The sequence below is a fragment of the Arctopsyche grandis genome, chromosome 13, assembly GCF_051622035.1.
Source record: "Arctopsyche grandis isolate Sample6627 chromosome 13, ASM5162203v2, whole genome shotgun sequence".
Taxonomy (NCBI): domain Eukaryota; kingdom Metazoa; phylum Arthropoda; class Insecta; order Trichoptera; family Hydropsychidae; genus Arctopsyche; species Arctopsyche grandis.
The window spans coordinates 6,732,501-6,740,934 of NC_135367.1; the positions used below are offsets into that span (position 1 = coordinate 6,732,501).

The 8,434-nt window shown below is 34.3% G+C and overlaps 1 protein-coding gene across 1 annotated transcript in view; it reads right to left on the reverse strand.

The window, feature by feature from the left end:
• LOC143920798 (uncharacterized) overlaps positions 1-5,098 on the reverse strand; it is a 7,813-nt gene extending 2,715 nt beyond the window's left edge. Inside the window, exon 1 of the mRNA XM_077443762.1 lies at positions 4,917-5,098. The gene's annotated coding sequence lies outside the window, so the exon portion shown is untranslated. The remainder of the gene's footprint in view (positions 1-4,916) is intronic.
• Positions 5,099-8,434: the final 3,336 nt, after the last annotated feature.

An 8,434-nucleotide genomic window follows, 5' to 3' on the forward strand; every position in this document is an offset into this window, starting at 1 on the left:
AAGAAAAATCTATGTACATTTGTCATACACATTAAAACCATAGTTACATTGAAAACAATACGACATTATTATTTCTACTTTTAAAATGGTTAGATATTGATTCACTTATTCAAATTTCAACATATCAAATATTCACTGTTTATACTAACCAGAAAATCTACCAAATACCCAAAGATAATTGGTATATACATACATAAACAATTAAAATTAATTTATATAATATTTCAATATGCCCCGCCCCACATAGCATATAAATATTTGAGCATGAAGCGCGAGCCTCACTACTAAACAAGTACCAAGTATTTATATTAAATTATAACATAATATGTTGTTTCAATTTAATATAAATAAATACATATACGTATATATATACGGGTCTGTGTGACGAGACAGAATGTTAAATTACAGAAAACACAAATATCGGAAGGCAAAGATCGAAAATCGAAAGATCTTAAGTCGAAAGATCAAAAAAAAAAAAGTGCATGGTAAACGGTACATACTCACTTAATTTGCGCGAGCAGGGTACAACAGGAACAAGAGGAACAGTCTTTTCCTTCCGTATTCTGCGCGCGCACATTAATACGGGAGGAAAAGCCTGTTCCTCTTGTTCCTGTTGTATCCTGCTCGCGCAAATTAAGTGAGTATGTACCGTTTACCATGCACCATTTTTTTTTTTGATCTTTCGACTTAAGATCTTTCGGTTTTCGATCTTTGCCTTCCGATATTTGCGTTTTCTGTAATTTAACATTCTGTCTCGTCACGGAGACCGATATATACATATAATATATACGACACATTAACATTATATCATAAACACATCATATAAAAATTAGAATAAAAATACGCATTTGCAAAAATACAAAAATTTCACCAACAGCTTTCAATTCCTTTTTAGCATCAATAAAACCAATCAAAGTATACACAAATAAAAAAAAAGTTTGATACAAAGTGTTATTATTATAATTCTAATACACATACATACCAGTGGCGGGCGGTGACTTTTCAAACAAGGGATGCTGTCCCTTGTTTGAAAAAAAAAACCGACCAATTTATTTTTTAAAATTTAATTTTATTCTTCGTTCCTTTTTACAAAATTCATCGATAACCGCATCATAGAATTTTTTATTGTTTTTTAAATTTGACATTATTTTCTTTTCGATTGCAATTAAAGCAAGACCAGAGAGTCTTTCTTCACTTTGACTACTTCTGGTGAACGTTTTAATTCTTTTCATAGTCGAAAATGATCGTTCAGCCGATGCGCTCGTGGAAGGTATCGTACAAATTAATTGTATTAAACTAAATACTTGTTCCAAAACGTCTATTAGATCATCTTTCACAATTAATTCATTTACGTCATTTATAGATTTCAAATGAAAATCTTGCGTTGAGTACATGTAAATTAATTCGCTTTTTAATTTCATAAAATCAAAGTATTTTTCATAAGTTAGGTGGAGTGATTTAAATAGGAAATCTGGAAAATTATTTTCATATTCTTTAAATTTTTTGACGTTAAAAAATTCGAGAAATTTTAAATTTTCGATATCTCGAAATCGATTGGTTGTATTTACTGAAAGAGTTTCTAAAATTTCAGAATAGTGAAGTTTATACGTTGTTTTCACATCTTCTTCACATTCAGCATATTTTCTTTTTCTATTAAAATTTTTAGTTATTACTTTGTTCCACAATGAATCAAAATCGTCTTTTTTGTTATCTAAATATTTTACAAATTTTTTAATTTCACTTACGCAATACGATATGTCAAAGGTTTTTTTTTGTAAAATTTCAAATAAAAAATCTGCCGAATTAAATATTGCAGAAAATAAATGCAAATTGAAATTGAATTCAAACTCTTTTAAATAACGATGAAGGACTTCAGCATTTATGACAGCATCAGTATCCCATTCGTCTTCGTCATTAATTATTTGATTAAATATTTCCATTAATTCTGTTTGATATTCTAATATCATATTTAAAATTTTGCTATTGTAGTTCCATCGTGTAGGGGCAGCAGTGGGAAATCGTTTTTTTATTTGACAATCGAGAAGGGAAATTCTTCTTGAAGACTTACAAAAAAAAGTTGAAAATGACAACATACGGCTGAAAAAACGTTTGCATCCGGATATATGTTTAACAGATTGCGACAAAACTAAATTCAATCTGTGAGCGTAACAATGGACAAATAAAGAATTAGGACAAATATCTCGAATTTTTCGTTGCACTCCATTATGCTCCCCGGACATTACAGCCGCTCCATCGTACGTTTGTGCAATTAATTTGTCCAAACAACCAAATTCTTCCAAGGTCTCACGTATGTGCTGAAAAAGAGCATTAGCTGTTCTATTGGGACTAACATCGACAAATCCAACAAATCTCTCCTGAATTTCATTATTTTCATCTACATATCTAAAAATAGTAGATAGCTGAGCTTTGCGACTGATATCTGTAGATTCGTCCACAATTATGGAAACAAATTTTGATGCACGTATTTCAGTTTTAATCTCATCTAGCAAGACTTTTGATATTGCGGATACCAAGTCATTTTGTATATGGTTCGATAGTCCAGTAAACACCGTAGAGTTATCTAAATGAGTTTTCAATTTTATGTCTGATTCACTCAACAGATACAGCAATTCAATATAATTCCCTCTATTTTCCGATTCCTGGTGCTCAAAATGTCCTCGTAAAGGTTGTTCTTGTTTTGCTAAAAAATAGATCGCGCTTATTAATTTCGACAAAATGTATCTATTTGCAGTAACTTCTTTGTTGTGCATTTCAATATTTGCTTTAAATTGAGCACTTAAAAAATTTTCTATACGAGGTCCCTTTCCAAATTTTTTAAATTGAGCAGCAGAACATATGTGAGCTTGAGAACATTCATGTCTCTTGCGCGATTTACTTAAATTGTTTAGGTCAGAAAATCCAAATTTACTCCAGACATTCACTTCTTGAGAAAATAAAATACATGGCCAACAGAATAATTTCGTTAAGTGAGCACATCCACAAATCCATGAAATTTTTTCGTATGTTTCTGTGTTAAAATACCTTTTAAATGTTTTTGTTTTAGACTGAATATTTAATATTGGTGTGGGTTTGGGGCTCTTAACAATAATCTCCTTTTCATTAAATGGGAGAGAAGCAAATCTTCTTTTCAGCACATTTTCAATTAAACAATTGCAATTATTATTGATCTCGACGACAAGTCCACTCTCATTGTTATTTTCGATATCCATATTAAAGGCAATAATGAAAACTCGTAAGTATTGGAACAGTAAACTAAAAATAAAGTTAGACGAAACTAATTAAAATGAAAACTTAATTCAAAAGTAAAAAATAACCAACTTACAGTATAAATGATTAACTTCGTCTAAAGAAATGAATCGGCTAGCTTTTTGATAAATAACTTGGGGCGTAGCGTGCGGAAATATCGATCAACAGCGGCTTCCAAGTGAAACTCAATAGATAAGCAAACAGAGAAACCGAATCCACCGTAGAGGTTAAACAAGTGTGAACGCGTCCGCGCGAATAAGACAGCCTCATAGTGCGCATGCGCAAATGGGATCGGTCGCGACTCCGAATCCATGACGCGCGCGCACTTCACTCAGCGTCTACTCGCCAGCGTCACTCGCCTGTGGCCGGCCTATGCGAATGCGGCCTATGCGAATCCTTAATAAAAATTATCAAAAGATCCTATATAATGCATCATGTAACAAAAAACACGTGATATGTGAAATATATATCATATACTACATCATAATCACGTACATCACTAAGAATACATCGAAGCGAAATTCAAATATTTATTAAAAATACTCTTGGCTTTTTAAAGTTATAGGGGATGCGCCGCATCCACCGCATCCATGGACCGCACGCCACTGATACATACATAGTTCGTATCGAACTAAATTATAATTCATTCTAAACAAAGGCGAAAAAGTACGTTCAAGAATGTAATTTTTTAATTATTTTTAAATCGCCTTTAAACAGAATGAAAATAATTAAAGTTGTATATATGAAAAATTTCCAACAAGTATAAATTAGTCATTATTCTGTAGTTTTCAGAGCTATATGTAATTTATATTAGAATATGTGTACTGTATGTTGTATTATACATGATTACTTTTAATTTAGTGTAAAATACTGTAGCAATTTATTGAAGACATAGTTCATAATTTGCAATTCATATTTCAATTCACTGATACAACAAAGATATCTGAAAATATACTAATAGATACTAAATTGAATTAAATAATTGATAGTATTGAGACAACTGAGTAAATAAAAAAGCTATTATAATATGTCTCAAAAAGAACCAAATTGATTTCTAAAAGAAATTGCTACAATATTTAAATCATACATAATAAAAACCGGCAAGTCTAAAAAGATAAGAACGAAAACAAATGATTCAATTTCACTTAAATATCAAAAATTAACTACAATATAACATACATAGGTGATTTAAAAGTTGCACGAAAGAATAAATAGTCAAATCAATCAAGCAAGTAATACTTATGAACAAAATTTATAAATCGAGCGCATACACCTGCAGACGAATTTGATACATATGCTCGGTACAATAAGGAGCAAAATCGTATGCAAGCTGCTGTAATGGCGGCCGTATTGACATAGAACTTTATAACGAATGAGGTTATGTTGCCGGTCAAAATGAAACGTTTGACAGATACTAATAAAAATGACATGCGACTATCAAAACACCGGTGGGCTCGAAATACATTGATTATTAAATACATTAATCGCATTGACAGAATGTGACAGTGACAGTGACATTGACAGGACGCAGATCGCAGAACAGCAAAAGGGCGGAAGGGAAAGAAGGTGGGGGGGGGGGGGGGTTGTAGGGGTTTGTTCTTGAATTGGTCGCAGCAGAATTTCAAGTGAATCGTGGATTCGCGGCCTACCTGAAGCTGAAGATCTGAATAGTGAGGGGAGAGAAAAGAGATGAAATCTCGCGGGCTGCTGATGACGGCGACAAACGTTCAAATCGAACGTCAATCAAACGATGTACGTTCGGCGAATGGAAATGGACAACACGGAACGGCGAGTGCTTACTTGCAGTTGCGCCAACTGCATGTCACCGAGTGCTGTTTCATTCACAGCCAGCAAGGTGTAATTTATTTTTTATTTTACATATATACCAGGAAGGCCTTACAGGTAAATCCCAATGCGCCTTCCTGGCCAATTACAAATACAAATGCAGCATTTTTTATTATAAGTCGTTGAATTGCGAGACACTGAAAAAACTCGCAAATTAACGAGACATCTATGAATTGTACATAAATTTTTATTGTACATCCATCAAATTTCAAATAGTGGTGACATAGTAGGTAGGAAGGATTTTTAGCCAATTTTTTTTTCCGGGAACCGTTTCAACAATGAAATCAGAGAAAATTGGCAAACTCTGATAGGAAACGATCAACCTGGAGTCACAAATCCAGGTCTGACCAACAGCATACTCTGAAAAATTCATTTTCATTCAGGGATAGAACCCGGCACCTTCTTGACGGTAAGCAGAAGCTTAACGTCCGAGCTATGCTGCTGGTAATACTATGTAATTATGGTTTTTGTCAGATGGTGATATACATATGTAGATGCAAGGCCACTATAAGGGTAGGCGTCTGGGGGCAATTCCATCGCCATTCAGGCCCCATCGTTGTTCACCTCACTTATTATCAGAATGGTTCGGTGATTACATCCCAAATGTGAATCACTACCAGGATAACCGCTGCTACGAAGATCGCTCGCGCGGATCTTCTGTCAAAAATTGCCGTACAGAAAACTGCCCAAATCTAGTAGTAGTGGTTAATATTTTAAAGATAGTTCCTTGGAGTTCACTCCATGCCTATCGATCTATCGTATTGTTGTAGTGCGGGCTGGCAGCTGCTCGCTTGTGGTATGTTTTGTTTTTTTTCTTATTTTAGTCTGCAACACTAAGCAAAATTAGTGCATCATCTGTGGGATGTTGTCTGGGTTAGTGTGTTAGTGGGTGGTTAACAGGTTTGGGACCGTTTGGTGGTGGTTTTCTAATTAAATTTGACTAAATACTAGTTTAAGCCTATACCCATCTTCAAAATGTCGATGGGTCTTTGATTGAACGTGAGTTTGGTCACACTGAGGGAATTGATCAGGGGATTGTCTATCTTGCCGAGAGACTTGAAGTAGTTCACGGCAAGTTTGTGTACGTGTTTGTCGAGGTAGTCAATGTTTAAGTCATTGTGAATTATAGTGTTTCTTGTGTACCAGTCGTAGTTGCCCGTGGCACGCAAGAATTTGTTTTGAACTGTCTGTAGTCTGAGTATGGATCTGTTGGAGATGGTATTGTGAGCCCACACGGGGCAGCCCAAATCTCGTTAAAAAAAGCATTTTTGGAGCAATATTTGAGCAGTTTTCTGTACGGCAATTTTCGTGCAATAGGAAATCCAAGCGAGCGATTTTTGTAACAGCAGTTATCCTTGTAGCGATTTACATTTGGGATGTAACCCGTTTACCCATCAGAATATACATGTATGTATATATATTTTTTGGAGATATTTTGTGCGCCTCCTATACGATCTATTCCAAACATTTCACCTTATTATTCAAAATTGAAGGTCTTTCGTAGTTATATTTATATTGGTTCGGTGATTAATGATACATACATATTAAACTTCAAGATGTCCAAAATTTTTGCATTTTTAAACATGTCCATTACGATTATTTTTCACCATCGAACTATTAGACTTGATTTAAAATTCCATCGTTGACCAAACCGCTCAAAATGGATAAGTTTCAAAACGATCGAGCGACTGTAGGAATAGATACCAAATCTTCAGCGAAGTGAAATGTAGAAGAAGCTTGTAATAATAATAAAAATTGGCATATTATTTTCGGCAATTATTATTGAATTTTTTTCAAAATGTACGAAAGGGTGCGGAATTTGAATAGAGGGAGCACTAGGTTTCGGGATTTCACGAAAGAAAGCAGTACTCCCATGCGCTCCCGCCCTTTACGAACCCTGTACAACGGGGTTGTTCAAATCGTGACTTGGCTATGAGACCCGCCAACTGCGGATTGTGAAAAAAAAAGAATACAAGCAGCTTGCTTTGTGTATGTACATATATTCATGCGTAGACTACGGGAGACAGACTGCGTGCGCACGTCATATTAATCGTAGTAAAAAGTGCGCGCATTACACGCTCACCAATCCAACCCGTTCGAAATGACGAATGAATGTGTGTGTGTGTGTATCTCCCGTCGCTCGGCCTGACGTCACACATACCTATCGTCGCTCGGCCTGACGTCAGATGACGCTCCACCTCCACCCACTTCCCCGTTATTACGCTTCCCCGCGTCTCCTCGACAACTTGATTCTGATTGGCTGTGTGTCCACGGCCTAGCACATACCCATATACATACATTGCATCCGTTTTTATATACTTATGACTTATTATTATGATTTATTTTTATTATTCTGAATGCTGCCCGTGAATAATAATTTTCTCGAATCATTCTTTAAGTTTTAAGATTTTAGTAACTCCCATACTTGATTTTAATGATATTCAAATATGTATTGAAATTAAATATTTATATTGAGTGGAATTTTTCAATCTCAAAAGAAATTCCAATGAATGATAAATAAAATAATTTTATAAAAAAAAAAATGGACAGTGCTGTTTTTATTTTTATATGTTGTTTAGCTGAACGCGGCATGCGTTGCAATGCCACAATAACGCATGCTATTCCTGTTCCCGTTCCCATTCCTGTTCCCGTTCCCGTTCCCGTTCCTTTTCTCGTTTCCGTTTCTCGATGTGTTTCGATAAGTGAATGTTTCAGTTTCAAATTAATACTTAATAATCAAATTGAACTAAAGTAATGATAATTTGTCGGAAAAAACACAGGCGATGAACACATTTGAAATTATTCAATTGTTTTTTTTTATTTTACCCTAACAACGCAGGTGGTGACGCGAATACATTTGAAATTATTGCATTGCAATGCCACTCATTCCTTTTTTCCCGTTCCCGTATTTGGGAAACCATCGCGGGAATGGACACAATAACTCGTATAAGTTTCGTTGCAATCGGCTGAATGGTACAGGAACGCATACGTGACAGACAGACAGACAGACAAACATTGATTAATATACATATATGTACATATGTAGGTATATAGATAAACCAATAATTTGTACATATCGTTTTAAATACTGTAAAGGTAATCGGAAAAAGGCAGTTTGTTTTATTATATTTTATTTTAAAATTATTTGAGTGTCAAAAGTCAGCTTACAAATAGAAATAACAATTTTTATCATTGTGCACAATTTTGCATAAATTTTACGTTATCATTATTATTTGAATATGCATAGCACTTTCGCAAACATATCAAAGTGTAAAATCAGAATAAAAAATATGTATTTATTTATTTACATTCAAATTTGTTT